This window comes from Pristis pectinata, chromosome 23, assembly GCF_009764475.1.
Source record: "Pristis pectinata isolate sPriPec2 chromosome 23, sPriPec2.1.pri, whole genome shotgun sequence".
Classification (NCBI taxonomy): Eukaryota; Metazoa; Chordata; class Chondrichthyes; order Rhinopristiformes; family Pristidae; genus Pristis; species Pristis pectinata.
The window spans coordinates 14,685,073-14,707,442 of NC_067427.1; the positions used below are offsets into that span (position 1 = coordinate 14,685,073).

The 22,370-nt window shown below is 38.0% G+C and overlaps 1 protein-coding gene across 4 annotated transcripts in view; it reads right to left on the reverse strand.

Moving 5' to 3' along the window:
• LOC127582027 (nucleus accumbens-associated protein 2-like) overlaps positions 1 to 22,370 on the reverse strand; it is a 63,991-nt gene that overhangs the window by 34,893 nt on the left and 6,728 nt on the right. For 2 of the 4 annotated variants that reach the window (XM_052036956.1, XM_052036958.1), the window contains exon 2: positions 14,327 to 14,470. The exons of 1 other annotated variant lie outside the window; for it this stretch is intronic. The gene's annotated coding sequence lies outside the window, so the exon portion shown is untranslated. Of the gene's footprint in view, positions 1 to 14,326; positions 14,471 to 18,438; positions 18,462 to 22,370 lie in introns of those variants that run through there. One more of the 4 variants, XM_052036959.1, reaches the window with a different exon arrangement.

Sequence of the window (22,370 nt, forward strand, 5' to 3'; positions counted from 1 at the left end):
TTCTTGATTAAATAACTGCAGGTATGGAAAAAGTTTCTCTTATATGACCCAAAAAAAGGGCTGAAATGAGAAACTAAACACCTTCAGTTCACCTTTAGAATGGGGTAAATCACACTGTAGATGGAAATGAAAAAGTTAATTCACTAACATTATATCATTAGATCACAAAACCAAAACTAATCCAATGAAGAAGAGTCTTTAAAAAAAAATGACATGCAAAGCACCTTTTATGGTTGGAATCAGCTTAGGGCCCATCATCTATTAGAAAATTGCACCAAGGAGCGCACTGGATGAAACAGCATGCGAGTGAGAGAGTGCAACCTGCTTTTTCAGGAAATTCAGTGGACATCTGAATATCCAGTCTGATGGCCTTAGGAGCCAATCATATTGTAAATTATCCTTGCATGACAAAATCACCACAGCACATTGGTTTGGGAGAATGAAAAAGCAATTTTTCTATCATCCCTTTTATCCTCAGAATAAATAAACACAAGCAAGGCATAGGTTACATGCTTTGTAATCCAAATGGCAATGAAAAAAAACACTGAAACCAAAGCAACAGCCTGTAGCAAGATTCCTTGGAGGATAGACTAGTCTTCAAGAAATATGCTGAAGTTGCATGTGTTACTTTTTCCTTCCAGTATTCAAAATTGAATTTTAATTTCTTCTCTGCATTACCTGTGGCCCCTTGCATGCCATGTCCAAATCTGATTATAAGGATTAGTTATTGTAATTGTCCATTGAAATATTGCGCAATAGTTCTGTAGAACAGAAATCAAAGTTTAACTTTGCTTTTAAATAGGCAATTTTAATACAGCAAGTTGAGGCAATCCAATCTTAATAGTAAAGTAGATCTATATCATAGTTTTTTTAAAATTAGGTGGAAACCCATGCTACTTGTCAACATGAGTAATTAACAAATGGAAATAAAGCCATATGACAAGGCTTCAGATTTACATATAGCCTCAAAACAAATCTGAAGCATTAGCAGTTATTTTGGTCTAATTTCTTCATGCCTTCTGCCTGCATCGTACAAAAATCTTGTACAGAATGGACTGAATTTCTTCACACAATTTTAAGCAGGACTGGAAAGAATATATTGCCTGCTTTTAGTACAACTGGAAAAAATTCATAAATATATCCAGTTAGCAAATTTTAATATAGAATCATTACCATTTATTTTATAGCAACCAAAGCCATCTCTCAGTTAACCATAAAAACCAATGAACTGCATAATGAACAAGTTGTCCATACATCTCCCCTAGCTCATCGTTTCACTTTTGAAAACTCTCCACCGCATTATCTAGTATTCAATCCAACCATGTGGTATGAACTATAGTGGAAAAAAAATCACCTGTTCAGTTTAAAAAAAATCAATACTCCCTCAACTTAATACAGTATATCTTGTATGACTCAGGAGACTGATTTCCTAAACTTAGCTATAAAATGAGTCAATAAGCAACTAGTATCAGTGAATCAGATTCTGTCACTTTCATTGCTTCATTACCATTTATGGTAGCACAGCTTGGTATTTTATAAGCAAATCAGTCTGAGTCAGCATTACTCGACATGAGAACATCAGGACAGAGTGCCCATTTATCCTGCATTGAATGTTGTGAAAACAGAGTTTGGCTGGGACATGTGCCATGTACACATTTCCCCCTTTGTGCTCCATTGCAGATCGTTTTTATCTGCCAGTTTTCACAATTACTACTCAAGACATGTTGCAAAAAACATTTCCCCTTCAATGCCTTTTCTTTTCTCAAACTATGCAGTGGTCAGCAATGCTGGGAACTTGAGCTCTCTGAATCAAGGTTAAGTTGTAATCTACAATAAGAATACAAAGCAGCCTAAAAAGACTTCACTATGCTGAATTAAGATAATTATAAGTCTTCCAGTTGTGCAAATTATATTCATTATACTCTAGCAGAAATTTATAATCACATTAGTGACATATTTAGTGGACTTAAATTGTGCAAATAATTTTTTTTATAAAAATCATGCTACCTAATTGTACATAAAGTTAGAACTTGCCAGAGCTCCATAAAGTAACTGGGGGAGGGTGATAAATTGACATGTCTGAGTTCTGGGTAACTAACATCAGAAGTTGTACTTGGGTAGATGTAAATTCTATTGAAGCTGTGAATGAGCCATGATTTCTATTTGTCATCATTATTATTCAACTGGTAATTTAAGTATTTCCTAATCCAAAAACCAGCAAGATCAGTGTCTTTCTATGCTGCTAAATTAGCTTGCAATTACACCACTGAGTAATTCAGGGCACCTTAGTGAACTATGCCAAATCAATAGAAGTACAGAAAAATTCCCTGGTGAAAAGTCACAATTATAAACTGTTGTAAGGAGGATGCATTGGAGAATGCAGAATACAGGTGGTTTGGAATTTAACAGCAAGTTGAAGATTAAAAGATGGCTTGAGTCATCTAAATTATGAATTACAATAGGCTAACTATTTTTATTGATGGGATGTTGAAGGCACTGATCTAAAAAGTAATAAATATACATTTTTATTCCCCACAGAAAGTTGAGGAAAAAGGTTACTTCTGGATTTTGAACTTTTAATAAAAATTCTGCCCTACTCAGGTGGTTGTAATTTCTCTAATATTACAACCACCTGGGACGTCTGCACTCCTCGAAACTGGCCTCTTAGGGATCTTTGCTGCCATTGATGTTTGTGCTTTCATCTGTCTCAGCAGCATCCTCTGGAACTATTGTCCAAAAGCACTCCAGTTCCACCTCTCAGTTCCTTTCTTTAGGTGATGCTCAAAACCTCTGGTTACCTAGTCTAATGTCTCCTTGTATGCTCAGCATAAAAAAAGTCATTTGTTAATGCTCTTGCAACACCCAGTCACAAAAACATCAATCCTCTCTTGCATTCCACATACTTTTGCTCTTTTTGAAGGCAATTACTTGACATCCAGTAGCAGATCTGTAGGGGATAGGTAAAGGAGACAGGTATGAGGTAAATGAGGAACAGTTGCACTAATGGCCAGTAGTGCAGAATGAGTTATGCAAGTTGATATAATGCAAAATTTTCAACAAATGTTGATCATCACCTTTGGAATATTGGCAAGTTCTTGGTAGTTGACAGCAGTGAACAAAGGAGCAAGAGGCTGAGTGAGGGGTGACTTCCATGTTTTGCTGATTTTAAGGCATCTCCATAATTATTCAATTTGAATTTTGAAATGTATTACCCATGTTGGAATAAAAGATGATCACCATTCTCTCCCTGAATTCCCTAGGTTCTATGACCTTCTCCACGGTAAATACAAACAAGAAATATTTAAGACCTCAACCATCTCCTGTGGCTCCACACACAGACAAGCATATTGATCCTTAAGAAGCCCCATTCTCTCCCTAGTTACCCCTTCTGTTACTATCATACTTAAAGGATCTCTTGGGATTCTCCTTTACATATCTAAAGCTATCTCAGCATCCTCTTTTTGCCCACTTGATTTCCCCTCATGTACTTCTACATCCTTTATACCGAAGGGATTTGCTTGATCCCATCTGCCTATACCTGACACATGCCCCCTTTTTCCTGACTGGAGCCTCAATATTCCTCATGAACCAGGGCTCCCTAATCCTGCCAGCCTTGCCCTTCACACCATCAGGAACATGCTGATCCTGAACTCTCCCTATCTCACTTTTAAAAGCCTTCAATAAGGATCTTATATTAAAATTGCATTATATAAAGATGGACTTGACACCAATTAAAATGCTTATTTACAATAAACCCATTTCAGTTACATGTACCAATGTAATATATACCATATAGAGCAATTCCTCTTTGAAATAAAATGTACTAATATGCCGCCTGTTTGCTGTCCATCAGTTTTATATCTGTCAATCTGAAAATAAATGAGCAGAAAAAGTTGGGGCGGTGGGGAGAAATCAAAAACACTAGCACAATTTTGGGTACAACTTGGCCTGTATCAGTAATTGCAGGCAAGCAGAAACTCCAGCCAAGTATGCTCTACATGACATGAGAGCATCTATAAAAGAAAGTAAACTATATGACGTTGCCTTCTATTCAATCATTCAGCAGCTGCAGTCTAACAGTTATTCCTAGGAAGGCAAAAAATTCCCACTTCATTCTTAATGATTTACACTCTGATGGAGTTTTACTGAGTACAACATGTTTGAAATCAGCATTCAGTCCTCTTTTCTGTTGCTACATCTATACCTTGAAACCCATTAACAATCCTGTGAAAAATAAACTACAGTTTTGGATACCAACTAAAAAAGCATGTTATAATCAAGTGTGATGCAATCAAAATGAATGCTAAAAATTGATTTACTTTTTTTTTTAAAAAATCGAGCTTGTTGTTAAGGTAGATCTACAAAAATGTCCCATTAATAAAAAAAAATAGGCAGAATACAAGTCAGCAAAATCCACTACAAACACTTGTTTTTTTTTTGTAGGTATTCCACTAATTCTCAATTCACACATTGTACTTACCCGACCTGGTCTGTTTTATCATTTCACTATAGCAAACCAGAAACACATACCGGGCACATTAATGTAGTTTGTGCAGGCACCACAATTTTGAATTTTAAGAGACATTGGAAATGGCAAGATTGCATAGCCAAATTAAGTTAGTAAAATATATTAAGTCTTACTCAACAGAGGAAAGACTCAGGGCTTTGATAAATAGTTTTAAACCAGTAAAATATGGTCCATCACAGCCCTAACTGATTTTTGTCAATGGATGATTCCTGCAGTCAGATCCAATACTCCACTAATGTAAATGCCTATTCAGTGGGTCTCTTTAAAAGCTGTGCAGCTGAAGCAGAATGCAATTCAGCCATTTTCATGCTGAATTTGCACCACCACAGACACAAATCTGGCATGAAAAATCATAGGATGACAACAGGATTAACTGTCATTTTGATCATTACTGTGCCAATATCCTTTAGTGAAGTCTGTGCTCCAATCAGACTGCCTCAGCAATGTTCAACTTCACAAGGGTGCAGTTGCTTCCCCCAAAACCACCCCTCCCCACCCATTTCTCTTACCAGCTATTCAGTGGGCATGTGTCAATAGCAGTATCCTTGTCCACTTGAAATTAATATTTTCCTAGCTTACACAGGAAGATTGCTAAACAACAAATAAAGCAAACCATTGTCTGAGCAGGAAGCAAAACAAAGCAGCTAGACACAAAAAGGACTTTGGTAAGTAATGCTTCATTTTAGATTATAATGTTACAACTAACCATGGCGACGAAGACAAGCTCAGGCATTGTGTGCTTGTGATTTCTGCAATGATTTTGACAGAACTCTTGCAAAACACCTCAATAAGGGGAGGAAAATTAACTAAGCTACTCTAGAAATATTCATTTAGCATAATACTTTGAGAATCTATTTGACAATGAAAGCATCACACCTTGATCAATGTTCCAGTCATGGAGCTTCTGCAGAAACCTGAAAACACTTACACTCCTGACTAGTGCCAAAATGTGTGTCTGCTGCAAGGCATCAATGAGGTTTAACCAAACCGCGTTGTTTGTACTAGGAAACCCGACGGTGCAAAGAAGGAAAAAAAAGTTTCCATATTCAACCATTCTGCAAATCAACTTCAACACACATGGTGAAACATTCAACCACAAAACCAGAATTTCCTCCAACATTCATTGCAACATCAAAAGATATACTGTAAATCTTGCTGATTCATAAAAGAAAAATGACAGTCATTCATGAAGCACAAAGTCTGTTAATTATGTGCAGGGTATTAAACAGGCACATTTCTATTTGCTCAGCACATGGTCACATTTGGATGGTTTTAAGCCAAGGATGAAATCAAGCTGAATAATCCTTCTCTGCTTTTAAATGCTCTGTGTTTCTTACTAGGGAAAGTCCCAATTCAGTGGGCAAGACTTAAACTTCACTGACTACCATATTTTTAAACACATGACAAATACATTAACACAAGTGCTAAACAGTGATCAGCAGCACTACAATGTGATCCCATATTCATTTAAAAGCATGTGCCAGGTTCACTGAACACACCCTTACAATTTGGTACCCATTCCAATCCAACCTGGATATATCCTACCTAGCTCAAAGTTGCCTTGGTCCATAACCACAATTTAAAATAATTACCCCCGCCCAATATCTATCATAGCTCAGCAGCTTGAAGTTCCACTCTAAGACTTGTGAAAAAGACTTGTGTAACTCAGTAATATATAGGAACAAGAGTTTCTACACGAGTGTGTGTGGAGAGGGAGGGAAATAGGAGAGAAACCAAAAGGAGATGATTTGCATGGAACTGCAGCTAGGGATGCCCAAGCAATGCAAAATAAAAGCACCCAATTGAAACAGATCCCATCTGAATCAATAAAAGTCAGTTAGGTTCCTTTAAAAGACAGCCACATCAAGTTCCACACCCTGAGCAGATCCTAAAAATTTTATCTTTAGAATACTACTTGGTGGGTTTGTGGCAGAGCAAAAAAAAGCCCTTTTTAAACTCAACACCACCAGCAGATGCCTACTTCTGTCACACATGATTTATCTAGTATAATTTCACCAGATGATATTTCATAATCCATTGCTCATATATACACCATTATGCATACAGTATCAAAAACTATCAATTTCACAGTACAACACTAAAATGTGAAACAGGAACGCAAGAAGCTGCAGGGAGTAGTGGAATCTGCCCAATACATCACAGGCACATCCCTCCTCACCATTGGTTGTATCTACAGGAAGTGCTGTCTCAAGGCGGCAACATCCAAAGATCCCCACCATTCGGACCATGCCATCTTTCTGCAAATACCATCAGGTAGGAGGTACAGAAGCCTGAAGTCCCACACCACCAGGTTCAAAAAAAGCTACTTCCTTTCAACTACTCTTCTTGAAGTAACGTGCAAAACACTAATCACTACAGTTTTGCAACACTATGACCACTTTGATCACTTGGCACTGAAATGGACTTTGTTCTAATTGTGTTCTTTCTTGTAAAAAGCGTATAATTTGTTTAATTTATGTTTTTCTTGTGAATGCTGCTTATATGATGCTATGTGCCTGTGATGCTGCTGCACGTTTTTCATTGCACCTGTGCATACATGTACTTGTGCATATGACAATAAACTATACTTTGACATTCCAATGACAGTGAATTTAGCAGTCTAATAGATAATTTATCTGAATGCTCCACTCTAAAGTAATGCTGCATATTACCTGTTTTTAAACCCATGCTGAGCTATTTAAGCTTTGACATCTGATCTGGTTCAATGCCAGATTTCACTAGGCTAGTTATATGGAACTCCTTCATACTAATGTCAAGGTGAAGTGTACATACTAACCAGGTATATTTAACAAAGTACATGCCAATTGTGAGCACACTTAATACAATGTACTATTTTTCTTTCAGATTGTAAAGGAGAATGTAAAGGCTTCAAGTGAACATGGACCTCCCGAATCAATAGAACACAACACATGAGTAAAATGTGGGAAAATGTGTTGTCCACTTTGGTGCACAAAAACAAAAAAAATTCTTAAAAATGACAACAGATTGGAAATGTTGATGTTCAATATGGATCTGGGTGGTGTTGTACAGAAATTGCAAAGCCAACATGCAGGTGCAGCATGACATGTTGGCTTTTACTATAAGACCGCTCGAGTAAAGAGCTGCTGCCGCAGTTGTACAGGGCATCGATGAGACTGCAGCCAAAGTATTATACTATTTTTGTCTCCTTACCTAAAACGGATATATGGAGCAACACACAAAAAGCTGGAGGAACTCAGCGGGTCAGGCAGCATCTGAGGGGGGAAATGGACAGTCGATGTTTCGGGTCAAGACCCTGGACTGGACTCAAATGCTTCCTGCATGTGTCTTAAGAGTTGTGTGGTGAATATCATGGAACCAACAAGGAATATGAAAATGACTTCCCTTCTGGAAAGCAAAGAGGCCCCTCTGCAGTCAGACTTGTTGCCTTTCTTGAAGATGGTCATGATTACAGGATCTCGGAGGTCACCAGGAATACTCTCTTCCCAGATGTGGGTAATGAGGTTATCAATTCGTGACGAAAACACTTAGCTCCTGAGTTTTAGGATTTCCAACTGCTCCCGAGGCCTTATTGTTTTTGTCAGGAGCATTGGTGACATTGGCCCAGATAGGCTACCATGGGATGGAATCAAGTGCATTCAGGTCAATGCCACAGCTGCAGTCGGGGAAGTCCCTCATGAGTTCACCCCCCATTTCTGTCTCTGTAGTGTGGGAACTCGGGTGGCTTTTTTACACTGCTGAAGGACCTGTGTATGTCATAGCTTACAGCACAGAAAGCTGCCCACGAGTCAGGAGAATCTTAGGCTATTGTAAACTTATTTTTCCCCCCCATACATAATCAATTAAATGATTCAGGGTCTCAGTGAAGTGCCCTGAAGTCCAGAGCACAGAATAACCCATAAAAATCACTAATTTTAGAGTATGCAAAATCATTTGAGGGAAATGGAGAAATTACCAGTGGTGGTGAAGCAGGGGTGGGGAAGAGGAGACAAATGCCCTGGGATTGAGGTTCATGCTCATTGTTACGGATGCCAATAGGAGTGGGAAGAAACAGTCAGTCCAGAAAGATTTTTTGAAAAAAATTATGCTTGTTGTCAGTAATAGGGATTTGCCAGAATGGACCAAAGAGAACTTGGGAGGACAAAGAACATAAATTTGTAAGCTCAATCAAATGATCAAATCAACTGCAGTTTAAAAAAAAAATCACATTCCAAGGTGGCTAACTTTCATTACTTCATAAAATAAAAGTTAATGACTTGATAAGGCATTCAAAAATTAAACTGCAACTGAAATCTAGTCTATTTAAAGAAAATGAATCCACTACAGCAGAGTCTTGTATACAATGTGACCCAGACACAATCACTCAATTACTGCCTCAATTCACTTTGCCAGTTGGAAGTATTAGAAAATTGCTCAGCAAGATGATAAACATTAAAAGAAAGCTGATGCACACAGCAGCCAATAGCTGTCACTCAGAAGGTTTAGAAAAAAAATTACCCAGATAAAAATATTGTGGTTACATGTGATACACATGAACACCAGTCAGAACTACGGTACCCAGCTTCAAAAAAATTTTCCTTCAGTAAAAGCTAAGCTGACAAAATGGAATTTTCATACCACCGCTGGTTTTCATCAAGTCCTGTACACTGGGAATTTAGTGTCATGGCTTTCTTAGGTCCTCCATGGAGATCATGGCTCTCTTGCTTTCGCTTCAGTTTTGTGGGTTTCTAGGTACCCAATAAACCACTGACCTGGCAGGTGAATGGGCAGCTTGAGAGCTGCTTCTGCTGTTCAGAAGGAACAATGCCCCCAGTGCCTGATCCACTTAGGTTTTCTCACCCCCCCCCCCTTCCCAATAACCACTTCTTTCCCCCCCACGCTCCCTGCCCACTAGGTGGAGGAGGAGAACAAAACCGGGTAATGGGTGGCTTGTAGCCTATCAGCTACACATTTAACCTACTGGGTCTCCTATCCTCACCCCTCAACTGGTTCCTTCTGCCCATCACCCCTCCTTTTCGTTTTCACTTATTACCTTCCTTCCTTATTAGATTTCAGCACCTTTAGCCTTAGTCTCCCCTTATCACTCACCAACCACCGACTCCCAATTCTGCCCCTCTCCTTGCTACATCAGCCCGTCATCATCCTCCTCACTTGGTCCCACCTACTGGTTGCCATCCTGTCTCCCCCACCCCCCCTCCCTCTCACTGCCTTATACCTGGCAAATTCATTAAGGATGGAAAGACAGTCATACCTGTCGGGAGGAAAACAGGTATTTTTAACCACAACCTCTTCATTCACAATTCTCTCATTGATGCAAGTGCCATTCATTCCATCCCACCCCAACCTATTCAGAGCAGCTTTGCTACCGCTCCTGACTGACAAGATGATGGCCATATCCCAATTTGAAATAACAAGGCCTCCGGAGCAGATAGGTATCCCCGATGAAATCCTAAAATTCAGTGATGAAAAATTTGTCACAAATCCACTATCTGGAAAGAGAATATACCTGGAGACCTCAAAAATGCCATAAACGTGAATATCTTCAAGGAGGCAAGAGACATTCCCCAACTTCACTAAAGCCTTTGGTTTCATCAGGTGAGTGTGGGGGAAAATCAGGACCTTCAAATTGGCTGCCTACAAAAATTTGTTTCCATTTTGCATTTGTGCCACAACAGGCAAGCCATGATACTAACCAATGGGTCTACAGTGGAACCTAATTTATGTGAAGAACAATGTCAACTGAGGCGGCATCATCATCTCTTCTTCAGGTTTCACCACAATGCTGCACCTCACCTCCAACAAGCTTCCCATGGGAGTGGAATGAATTCTTCAGAACTAATGGGAAGCTGCTCAACCTACATCCAGATCGAAGGCAGCTTGAACCTCTGCACTCACGATGCAGAGGATGCTAGCATTGTGCATGCTTGGATGAAGCGTTCCAAGACTTCTTCGATTTGTTAAACTACCAGATGGGCCTTGCACTCAACAAAAAGACCAAGGTCCTCTACGTAGGCACTTAATTGTGGCTGCCAGAATGCGACAGTCATTGTGGACATCAAGATTTAATAAACAGCAAGATGAAAGCTAATTTTGGAATTGATTTAGCATATTAACCAATACATCATGAAATGTCATTTTCAAATAATGCCATGAAAATTAATTTTTAAAATACATACAAAACAGGGTAACATACAGAGAAAGCTAAGCTACTTCTACTAAAACTGTTTTACAGCAATGCCAGTTAACACACTTATTTCTTGGTTGATAGAAAATTATACTTACTTCAAACTAATTCCGTACATTCATGCCAATATACATCTTGAACCACTATTTTGTGTCAGTGCAAACAACATCCTTCAGCCATAGGCTTCAAGTGAAGCAATATGTTAGGTATGTTGGTGCGGTCACTTTTACCACAAATCCAGACCTCTGCGACAGCTACTTTTAAACAAGGACAAGTTATCTGGATGAGTAATTCTTCCTCAAAAAGAATAAACCAACATTAATGCTCAAAAGCTATCCAGTATCCTTCAACTAACTTCAGATTTTTCCAGACACAAACATGATCAAGGTGCTCCCAGGAATATTATGTTAAGGTTACAGGAAACCCTCTCCAAATTTTAAGGATGATGGGTAACCAAATGTCTCAGAGTTGATATCTTGCCAATTTTTTTTATTTCTACTTGTACATTGTTTGCTCTGCATGAATTTTGCAAACTTGTAGGTTTACCAAGGTCTTTACTCCTTTGAAGGGGCAGCAGTAAAATAATTAATTTCTGCATCCATTTTCTCTCTACAATGGTTGAATTTGATTTGTTTTAACTTCCTTTTCATTGAATGTTCTACTCAAAGTATCTACTGATGTTTTTTAGACTCTTATTCTAAGGATGCAAACAGCAGTCTTGCCCAAGGGCATTAAGATTTCAACATTACATGAACTGGGTCATATAAACCGAGCAGAGGAATACAAATGAACGAATTGGGTTTATGGCAGCAGCAATCTGGTTAGCCTATAAATGACCAGATTTACTATGACTGTTATTCCAGAGTTATAACCATCATATCAGTGTACTCCTTGATGCTTTTTAAAGTGAAACACAAGGGATAAATTGGTTTGAGGAAATGCAGTACAAGGACCAAATAAGTACATGGTGAACATAGTTAAGTCTTGCAAGAAAAAATATTGAGACGTTAAATAGATCAAGATTCATGTTTTGTCCTGCAGGTTAACCAGAGGAAGCTTGAAAGTAACCAAAAAGAATCAGAGGGCATAAGGCAAGTTATTATCTGGAGTGCACTTCCTTAAAGGGGGGGGTGAAAACAGATTACATACTTTCAAAGGGAATTGGACACGTACTAAAGAGAAAATTGTGCAGACCATGGAACACAGCAGGAGAGTGGAACTAAAAGCATTTTCAAAACAGCCAATATAGACACAATGAGCTAAATGGCCTAATGCACGAGGAATTTTATGCAGCGACTTTCATGAATTTCATACACCCCGAAGTATTCTATAAAAGTACAAAAGGTACCTAACTGAATACAATGCATTAATATCTTCATTAGACTTAACACTTGTATGGCTTATCAAAACTCAAATTGCATCAACACACATTTATGCCATAATTCAAAAAAGGTATAAACTATTTTTATCTAAAGTCCGGAGAAATTAGATTTTAGTAGCTGTTAAATGAAATGCTCTTAACTGCCAACCAGAACAATAGAGATTACATAATGTTGGAACAATATCTTGCAACTCATCATACATGACCACAAAGCAGTCTTTACAATAATTTGGATTATGCAACTGTTGCCCCTATCACTTTAGGGCAAATCTCTCCACAAAGACCATACAGCATCACTCAGTAGGTCAACTTCAACCTAGACTTCATTAGTCTATTGATAAAACTCTACAAGTCTTTAGTACATCAAGTTTAAAAAAACAAAACACAGCTTGACCTAGTAATTATTGATTATAGATCTTCACTTAAGTATTGTTAACTGGGATAAGAAGTTGAACTGATGCCAGTAATTGAGATATGCTATCGGAAATCCCAGAAGCTGCCAACCACAGCAAGTTCACACATTGAAAAAGCACAGAGCAGGCCAAAACACATCCAGTGTTAATGCCAATACAAATTCAGAGCTCTCTACTTCATCTACAATTAATGCATGGTATTGTACAGACACCAGATAAATGTAGCAGAATAGATTGCTCCTGATATCCACTACTTCATTTGTAACTTTTCCTGTCTACCCACCTAAAAATAAAAGACAAGCTGAGTGCAGAGGAAAGCAGGAAAGAGAAAGAAGGAGAGAAACCAACTCCTCTATACTTGCACATCCCAATGAGTAAAACAGAATACCATCACTGACATCTCTACCTCATTTCCTGTTCGAAATAACACTTAGCTAAGCTGGAAGAAGCAATTTTAAGGCTACAGCCAAAAAATGTCCCTAATGGAAATCTGGGAGCACCTAGAAAGTCAGCCATCTTTGATTGCACTCAACTATAAAATTAACAGGCCTTTCAAAATGAACTTTTCCAAAATATATTTTGTGCAGTCCAATGCCATCTCAAGTTCAGTAAAGATCAGGTGGCATGATAAGCTTGACCCATTCTTCTCTACAGAGAAATCAAAACATGCACCAGGAACACAGCTGTGTCTTTGTGTAACTGGATGCAAGGCCTATAGATCTCAATGCCCTCCCTGAACAACCTCTTCTCCTTTCCTGTGTTTCCAATCCATAGGTTTTTTCCCCCCACAGCTGATTCCCCTGCACAGTGGATGACTATGGCTATCCAGTTTTTCCTCAGTGCTTACTTTGAATCACTGCCTCCAAATCAGCAGACGATTCTCCATTATTTTTGCTTAACTCCCGCATGATGCACCCTTCAATGCATCATCTCCCCCTTGTGACATTCTCAAGTGATCCATCAACATCGTCTTATAGGCACTGCCTGGTCAGGGTATTTCAAGCACTTTCTGCTTCTCTCCGAAACTGTGTTGGAACAACCCACAAGGCTCATGAAAAGCTGTATTAAAACCTAAACGTATCAAATTGAAAACACTCAAATTGAGAAAGCAGGATACAGTAAACCAATTACACGCAGTCCACCGGACTAACAAGAATGTCATAAAATTCAGATACCTGACCCCTACCTTGCTGGTCAACTGAGAAAAACCCAATTACCATTCATCTTTCTTTGAAATCAGAGACCATAACAAAAGCTATAAATTAAGTAGCACTTTTCATCTCTTTTGTGCCAAATAGCAAATGGGATTCTTTTCCATAGCCATAGGGAAATTTTAGATTCTTTTATTCAAGTTACTTTACCAAGCAAAAACTTCAATATTTTATCATTCATGTACCTTTCGTCTTATTCAAAATGAATAATTATCATTATATATTGAAATAATTTTTGATCAGTAGGTAAGTCATAATGCTCAGCTCTCATGTTTATAAATGACACAGGAGGTCAAAGGTCTGTGTTGGCTCCTAGGACAGCAATCAACTCCTATACCCCACCCCTCCTTATTCTCTCATCAATGCCTCTTTGATTCATCCTGTCATTTACCAACATCGAAGTAGCAGCATTAACCGCTAAAGTCACGAAGAGATCAAAATAAATTTCTAATATTTATGGAATAGAAAATAACAGATCAAGGAAACCTTATCTAGTATTATACTTGCAAAAAAAACCTGAAAAACTTATTCTGCATGACCAGCAACTCCGACTGGGGTCATCAATTGCAGCCAAGAACAAAACAAGAACAGGCAAGTTAACCAACTTACTCCCATTAGGCAATCAAGGGAAACTAATGTGCAGGGCTACCAGAGAGCAGGGGAAGGGATACAGTGGACTGCTCTACAAGGAATCATCATGGACTTGATGGGCCAAATGTCCTCTTCAGTACCATCATTCCAGTTATTTTGGTGCTAAAAAGCAGAAGAACAACCTGAATTAAGCAATGCAAAGAATATAGTTTTAAGTGGAAAATTAACACTAGAAGAATTAAATTAAACAACAGGAATTAAAAAACTTTGAATTAAGTGCATATTGTACTTCTGGCAGAAAGTTGGAATATATCAAACACAACTAATTGGCACATTCAGGAGATAGCTAGACCTTTGGTGCAAGGAAGAAACAAGGGGTACAGGAGCTTTAGGGATATGGAATAATTAATATACATTTGAACTTTTATGATGTCTAGATAAACATCAAGAATTTTACACCAGTTTTGTACATTCCTACATTTTGTTCTCAATGCCATATTAGGCAATACATATACATCTATATCACTGACAATTTTTATATCAGAAGGTAGTTCTTTTGTGATGGGGATTTGCTGTGAAGGATTACCAAAGCTCAAGTTCTACAAGCAGCAGCAAGGGTTATACAGGAGAGAGAATAGTAAAGTGTGCATTCTGTGGAGGTTTCCTGACCACCTGGAAATGATCCCAACGATGGCATGTTCATAGGTGCAGAGAGAACCGTGAACTATTTGACTACAATTGAAAGTGTGCACTTAAAACTGTTCCTTACATTATCACGAAGACTACATTTTGAAAAAGTACCTCAATGGTAATAGCCTGATTTTATGAGGTAATGGGCGAGGAAAATTTCATCTCATCCAAGTCCTAAACAGCTATCCATATTTCAAGGCTGTGACTCGATGGAGACACTCAAAAGGGAAACATCACCCCCGTGTAGCCCTATAAAGCTCCACAAAAAATTGTTTCAATGAGCTCACTTCTCATTTTAAACTCCAGAGTGTAGAGGACCAATTTTCTTATTCTATTCTAATATGACAATCACCAGAAATCAATCTGGTGAACCTTTATTGCACTACCATGCATTGCCTTCCTCTAGGTAAGGAGACCAGACTTGTAATGCAATATTCCAGGAATAATCTTGCCAAGGCCCAAAATAATTACAAAAAACATTAATTCCTGTACTTAAATTCTCTTGCAGTATAGCATGGTGATTAAGTGAGAGAAAGAGCAGAAGACGTATTAGTTATTAAACAGTGCTACCTCTTCCATTGCAAAAACTTCGTCTCACATATACATTGCACAGGGGTTTCCAAAGCACGTGGAAATGATTCCAAAGGTGGTTAAAAAATCAGGCATGTCCCAGGGTGCTGAAAGAACAGTAAACTTTTTGACTGCAGTTGAAGAATGTGCACTTTCAATTGTTTGCCTGCCTATCTGCTTGCTACACAGCATGTTAACATTCACAATACATGTAGACACCAACTCTTTTCAATCTCACTATTTAAAAATACTGCTTTGTTTTTCCACCTTAGCCTGAGAGTTATCCTTAGAGTTGCAAACTCAAAAAATCCAAATTTGTCAAAAAATTCCCTTTTATAAATCCTTGCTGCCTCTGCCCAATCCTATTATTTATTCAAGTGCCTGTTATCACATCCTGAATAATAGATTCTAGTGTTTTCCTACTACTGATATCTGGTTAACTGGTCTGCAATTCCTAATTTGCTCTCTGTCCTTTCTTACATAGTGGGATTACATATGCTATCTTCCAATGGTAAATAAACTTGTATTTCCTTCAAGGATAAATAAACAAACAGAAATAAATACCCACCATAGGAATTCATTAGTTGAACATCTCTAGTTTGTGTTTGTGAATGAATACCAAGCTCAAGCCCAATAGCACAATTTTAGGACTATCACATTTCAAATGCGAAAACAAGACAAAATAAAATTACAATTCGGGTGGCAGCCACAAACTTAGCTTGTCAGCAAAATAAAGAGCTTTTAAGGAATGCAAATACAACTGTGTTGAGTCAGATTGTGTTAAAGGATCCAATTTCAAACTGGAAAAATAAAAATTGGCTAAAATTAAAACATCAGTTCACAGTAATAGAGCAGCCAGACATCCAACTCAAACTGCAGGAGAAAATACAGCAAAGCATCTGCGAGAAATGAACTTTTAAGAACCAAAACCTAGGTAGAGAGGCAAGTCAAGAGGGAAACCATGCAAAGTTCTGAAACTTCAAAACAAAACACAGCTTTTTAAAAAATTGGTAAAGATTAATCTCAAACTAGTTTAGATGTTTATTAGGATATTCAAATAGCTGACAGCGAGTCTAATGGTGGCGCTCATTGAAAGCCTGCATCAGTGATTTGATTGGTTATGCTTTTGTTGTTGAATTAGGCAAATTGATTTTATGGGGTTCCTGGCACAGATTGCAGTTTTCCAACCCATCTGCATTACAGTGCGAAGGGAACAGTCTCTATCCAGAAAACACTAATGCACATTCATGGAGATACTCCTAAATGAATGTTATGCTCTACTGATAGTTAGACCAAGAGAGATACACGTCAACATAATTTAAGTGCTTTACAGTTGCAAAAAGAAATGGAGAAGAATGCACAACATACATAAGATGCAATAGCCTACATGCATACACTATACACAAAGGCTTTATTTAAACAAAAAAAATCAGAACTACATGGTATTCAGTTTTGCCTGCAATAGAATGGATAGAACAGTTGGCACCTTGCCTTCAGATTCCCTGCTCAACCATCACCCATTCAATACTGGCAAGAAAAAAATTCAAGTCACAGAATTATTCATGAACTAGGCACTTTTTCTAAATTATAAACTTGGGCAAAGGTCCAAAACACCATAGCTAAAAGGAGTTGAGGAGATAAATCAAAGAGCAGAGCTTAGGTGACATGGAGATGGAGCTTTAAGTGCGCTGGCTGTTTTAGGAAGGAAAATAAGAGGAGCCAGAAATTATGTCCTACTAATAATAAAAGATAAAATTTTCACATTTTGATTTCAGATTGATAATTATTTAGAAGTACAATGACTTAAATCAGTTTTCTTAGAGGCTGGTAGATGAAGCAGTTCAGTTCTAGGACACTTCCAAATTAATTGTTAGGCACTGCCCAGAAAGTATGTTATGCAGGAGTTGCCAGAGATAGTGATAACAGTACAATGGACACTTTTTAAAGAGACACAACAGGGCTGTGTTGGACTGAAGGTTGTCAAATGGATCCTTGCTATTCCTTCAGAGATTCTGCAAACTAATGCCTTTTAAAGCTTTTCTGGAAATTTTATACGCATCAAAAGTTCACTAGAACCAGATGCCCTCAGTTGCGGCGAAATTAATACTGCACAACTGAAACACCAGTCTTGTAATTAATCAGGAAGCAGCTTGTACAACGCACATGGTGAATGTGTTCTGAAGTGCATGAATTGAAAAGGGCCATTGTATATCATGTGCAAAAGGGTGAACGGAGCAACAAATTCAAGGCACAGTTTTCTTCTCATAATCAAGGGAAATGCAGGCTCCATGTTGAAAGTTTAGTCCAGTACTTGCTTTTCACCAAATTATCTTAAATCTGGGATGTAGAGTTATCCTTCAAATCATCTAGAATCTAAAACAGATTATGTGTTTGTATGGTTCATTATGGAAAAACAAACTGCAGAATTCCTCAATTTTTATTGTATTCTGTACAAGAACAGGACCAAAAATAATCAGAAAAATGTTTATATTTTCAGCATCTGTGGGCAAATTGTATTTTGCGTGCATGTGCACATCAACATACTGAAATGCACCCTGAAGTTAAGCAAACACCAGACAAAAAGAATCAATTGCTAGAATCAACTACCTTGAACTACACCACTTTCAATTAAGGGGAGAGGGTGGACAGTTTCTTGACAGTCTATTGTGATGGTGAGGGTGGTGGGGGGGGGGGGGGGTGAAGGGAAAAGAGATGGTGAAGGGGTAGAACATTAAGGATTTTAAAATGAAGTACAGACATGAAATTTACCAAATGTAGTCATTTTGTTTCATTCTCAAATTAAAGTTATTTCAGTGTCAAATTCAACATTTTACAAACAAACACAAAATGGGACAAGTAGTTAAACAAACCCCAAGCTTGTTCCACCATTATTATGCAGTCTGATTTGGGCCTCAATTCCACTCTCCTGCCAGTTTCCATAACCCTCAACTGCACTATGGTACACAAGTATCTCAACCTTTAATAGGTTAGAGAACTGGAAAGCTACACAACCCCGAGAAGGAAGTGCTCATCTTTTCTTAGATGCATGATCTTTCCTCTGAAACTCCATCCCCAGTTCAAGATTTGCCGACAAGAGGAAATATCCTCTCAGCATCCAAAATGTTGTGTTTGAATACCAGCACAAAAACATTAACAAAAGCATTTTGTATACAACCTCAAAACAGCAAAACCCTTAAGAGCAATTCTCAGGAGGAGTGTTTCCAAACCAAAGGATGCTGAATCACTCATGGAGATAGTAGGGCAAATCACCAAAAACTTGGTCAAAATAGTTACTTTTAAACTACTCAAGTGAAAAGAAAGGTGGAAAAGCTTAGAAAGAGAATTCCAACATTTAGGACCTTGCAGCTGATGCAAGCTCATCAATAGCAGAGCAATTAATTTCAGGGACGAACCAGAATTAGAAAGGCACTTCTAAAATAAAAGCAAAACTTTTTGAAAAAACACAAAAATGTAACATTTACAGGAAAAAAAAGCAGAAGCAAAAGTCCCTTGTCATTAGAACACTGGTGCCAAAGACCTTACTAAGACAGGCATGCACATATTTTCCCCCCAAGTGAAGAAGTCTGCAGCATATAAATTACAAAATCTTGCAAAAGTACAATGCATGAGGTTTCTCAAGATTAAGAAAATGTCATTTCCTGCCCCAATCTTAACAGAAAAAGCATCAAAATACTTACTGTAATAGCCACAAACCAAATCTCTGCCTCAGAATGAAAATTCTATCAAGTTTTAAAATTATACAAGGCAGTGGCTTGAATCAGGTGATTACCATTAACTCTTAAGACATCTTTTTGATGAGCATTAACTTTCATAGTTTTATTAAGGACAGAACTTACCCCACCACCACACACCCCCCCCCCCCATAAGAACAACATTCCTAAGCCAAAAAGAACCAAGTTTGTAATTTACAACTTTTGTAACCTCTAAATTCAGAACTGGAATTTGGATAGATCCAATGCCACTTAAAATTATTTAGAATTATTCAGTTTTAGAGAGACAGCAGAGAAACAGGCCCTCTGGTTCACCACATCCATGTCAAATACCTGCAACCGACTCCAATTTTTAAATATTACATATTTCTCCTAATGTGGTCAACTGCACTTCCAGTGTAAAGTAAAATTATAAATTGTATCTTAAGAGTCAACTGCTGAGGAGAAAAAAAATGAATGGGTCAACAAGTACCATCGTTTTTATAAGCAATGCCAGTTCTTAAACCAAAGCTGCAGTGGATCTTGTGCAGGAAGGAATTCTTTTAAATTTATAGATATATAGCCTACAACCAAAAGGTTCAAAATTATAACGGAAGACTGCCAAGGCTATGAGAAAATAGATCGCCAAGTGATGATATGGCAATACCAACCCCACAGGCAACAGAAGATTAAGGGATTCCAGTTGTTAGATCTTGGGGATGAACAAATTATTGTTGGAAACTGTTCACTGAGCAACAACTTTAATAATAGAAAAGCTTCTGCTTTCCTATCTTGGAAGGACAAGCAATAAAATTTCCCACATTTTGTTGACCCATATGGTCAGCAAGGACATGGTGGGCTAAAGGACCTGGTTCTATGCTGTATGATTCCATGACTCCAAGAATTTGAAATACACGTGTTAACAGCCCTCACAAAATGGACACTGGTTCCTGCTCATTCTCATCCCAATTTAAACTGGCTTCAATGTTCTAAATTTCAGAATTTTGCCTTGAAACCTGTCCATTCCTTTTAGGTTGTCTCCAGAAGCCTCTCCATTTCTCTAGTCCTTTACATCATCTTATAATCCAATGATTCTAGGACCCATTTTTTGACTACTCATTAAAGCCAAGTTTCAGTCACCGTAAATCTAAAATATATGGTATCCCTGTATTAAGATCTATCAGAAGTCACTCTGTCCAGTCTCAATTCAGTTAAAAAAAAAAGGAATCATTAAGGTTACTTCCACTTCCTACCTCTTGGCTTGTCGTCCGTAAAAAGTGAAATGTAACAAAGTTCTCTAACTTGACCACTCCTTCAGGCAACAAGTGCCAGGCACCAGCTTCTGGGTGAAAAAATATTTCCTGCACTTGTCTCTAATGCGTCCAGCAAACAATAAATGTTCCCTAGTTATCAACTTCTCTGCAGAATTTTTCTGCTTTAGGCAAAACATTTGAGTAAATGGATTGTTAACTCCCAAAAATAGCAAGCAACCTCTCCTTGCTCTAAGTATTCAAGTAATTTAGGCCATGAGAAAATGCACATGTATGGACATTAGGTAAAATTGATTTACATCAGTCAAACAACACAGACTAGCCTCACAAGAAAATGCTTCTTAGGCAGAATACTGGATGGAAGCTAGAATTCATGGAGCCATGTCAATTTTTGCCAAATTTGCACTTTGATGAACTGTACTAGAACCTTCCTGCGTTGTGGGAACCTCATATGTACAGATTACAGGAGTGGAATGACGTATTAAGTTAACTTAAGTATTCAAGTTGCAGTAATTACCTGCCAATGTTACAACTAAGAGGCTAGTGATAATCTTTGTAGGATAGCCAGATATTTTAACCTAATACATTTGAGAAAACACAGCCTTATAAATAAATGGGAGGCGAGATTAAGGGGGGGGGATAGTGATGATGAATATTTTGTGAAAAAAATTATCCCAGATAAAAGGATTGCCAGGATGGCCTGTGAAAGTTTATTTATTTGGGTATTAACTATTCTAGGTCTAATTATAAATGAGTGCAATTGAATGCATTCGCCATTTCTGGAAAGAGCAGACTTGGTGGGTTGAATTTCATCACATTGTGGGATCCCTTCTGCAAACTTGCTAAATTTTTTTTTGCAAACAATGCACACAAATCTATTTTCAAAAATTAAAACACCAAGCAAAATATGAACATTCTGCATTAATATCCATTGCAAGTCAGTTACAAAAGCCAGAAAATTATGAACCAGAATTGAAAAGGGAAGTTAGTTAAACTTGCACAGCACTTGTTTAGGCCACACCTGGAGTACTGTGCTTAATTCTAGTTGTTGTACTGTAAAAATGATAACAAACGCAGGAAATGTAACAGGATGTCAGAACTGTAAAGATAAGCTCATCAGGAAGATTGGATAGATCAAGATGACCCTGGAAACAAACTAGTTGAGGGATGATATTACTGAAATCCTTAATAATTACAGGGGAAGATGTGGGGAAACTAGGATGAAAAAAAAATCACCAAGAGGATAGTCAGGGAAGACTAAAATAAAACATTGCAAGAATATAGCACTTCCAAAACAGACATGCCGAAAAACAGATGCAATTAAGGGCCGTTAAATAAGCATTCAAGAGAAACTGGGTTAGAAGGATATGCTGAGAGAAGCAGACAAAGTAGCAGGGGAGAAAGCTTGTGTGGTACATAAACTCTGGCGTGGACCAAGTAGGCTGAATGGTCAAATTCTGTGCTGTAAATTCTCTGGAAAAGTGATTACCTGGAAATATCTTCATAGATAAAATCCACGTTATGGCTCTTCAGCCATTTTACTAAGTGGATATTTCCATTACTATAATAAATGCCATCAATGCCTAGAGTTGCTTTGCCAGCTGTAATCTTCCCCCACACTGTTTTAGCACTGATCAGCATCTCATTTTAAAAACAAGTTAAAAGCACACTTCCAGGCCATCACCCATGGTCAATCTTGTATCATTAATGCCCTCCACGTCTGCCCCATCACCTTCTCTACAAAAATAGATACAAATTTTTGGGAGGGAGACGTTCGATGATCAACAACTTGAAATGACGAAGTAATGACGAACTTACAAG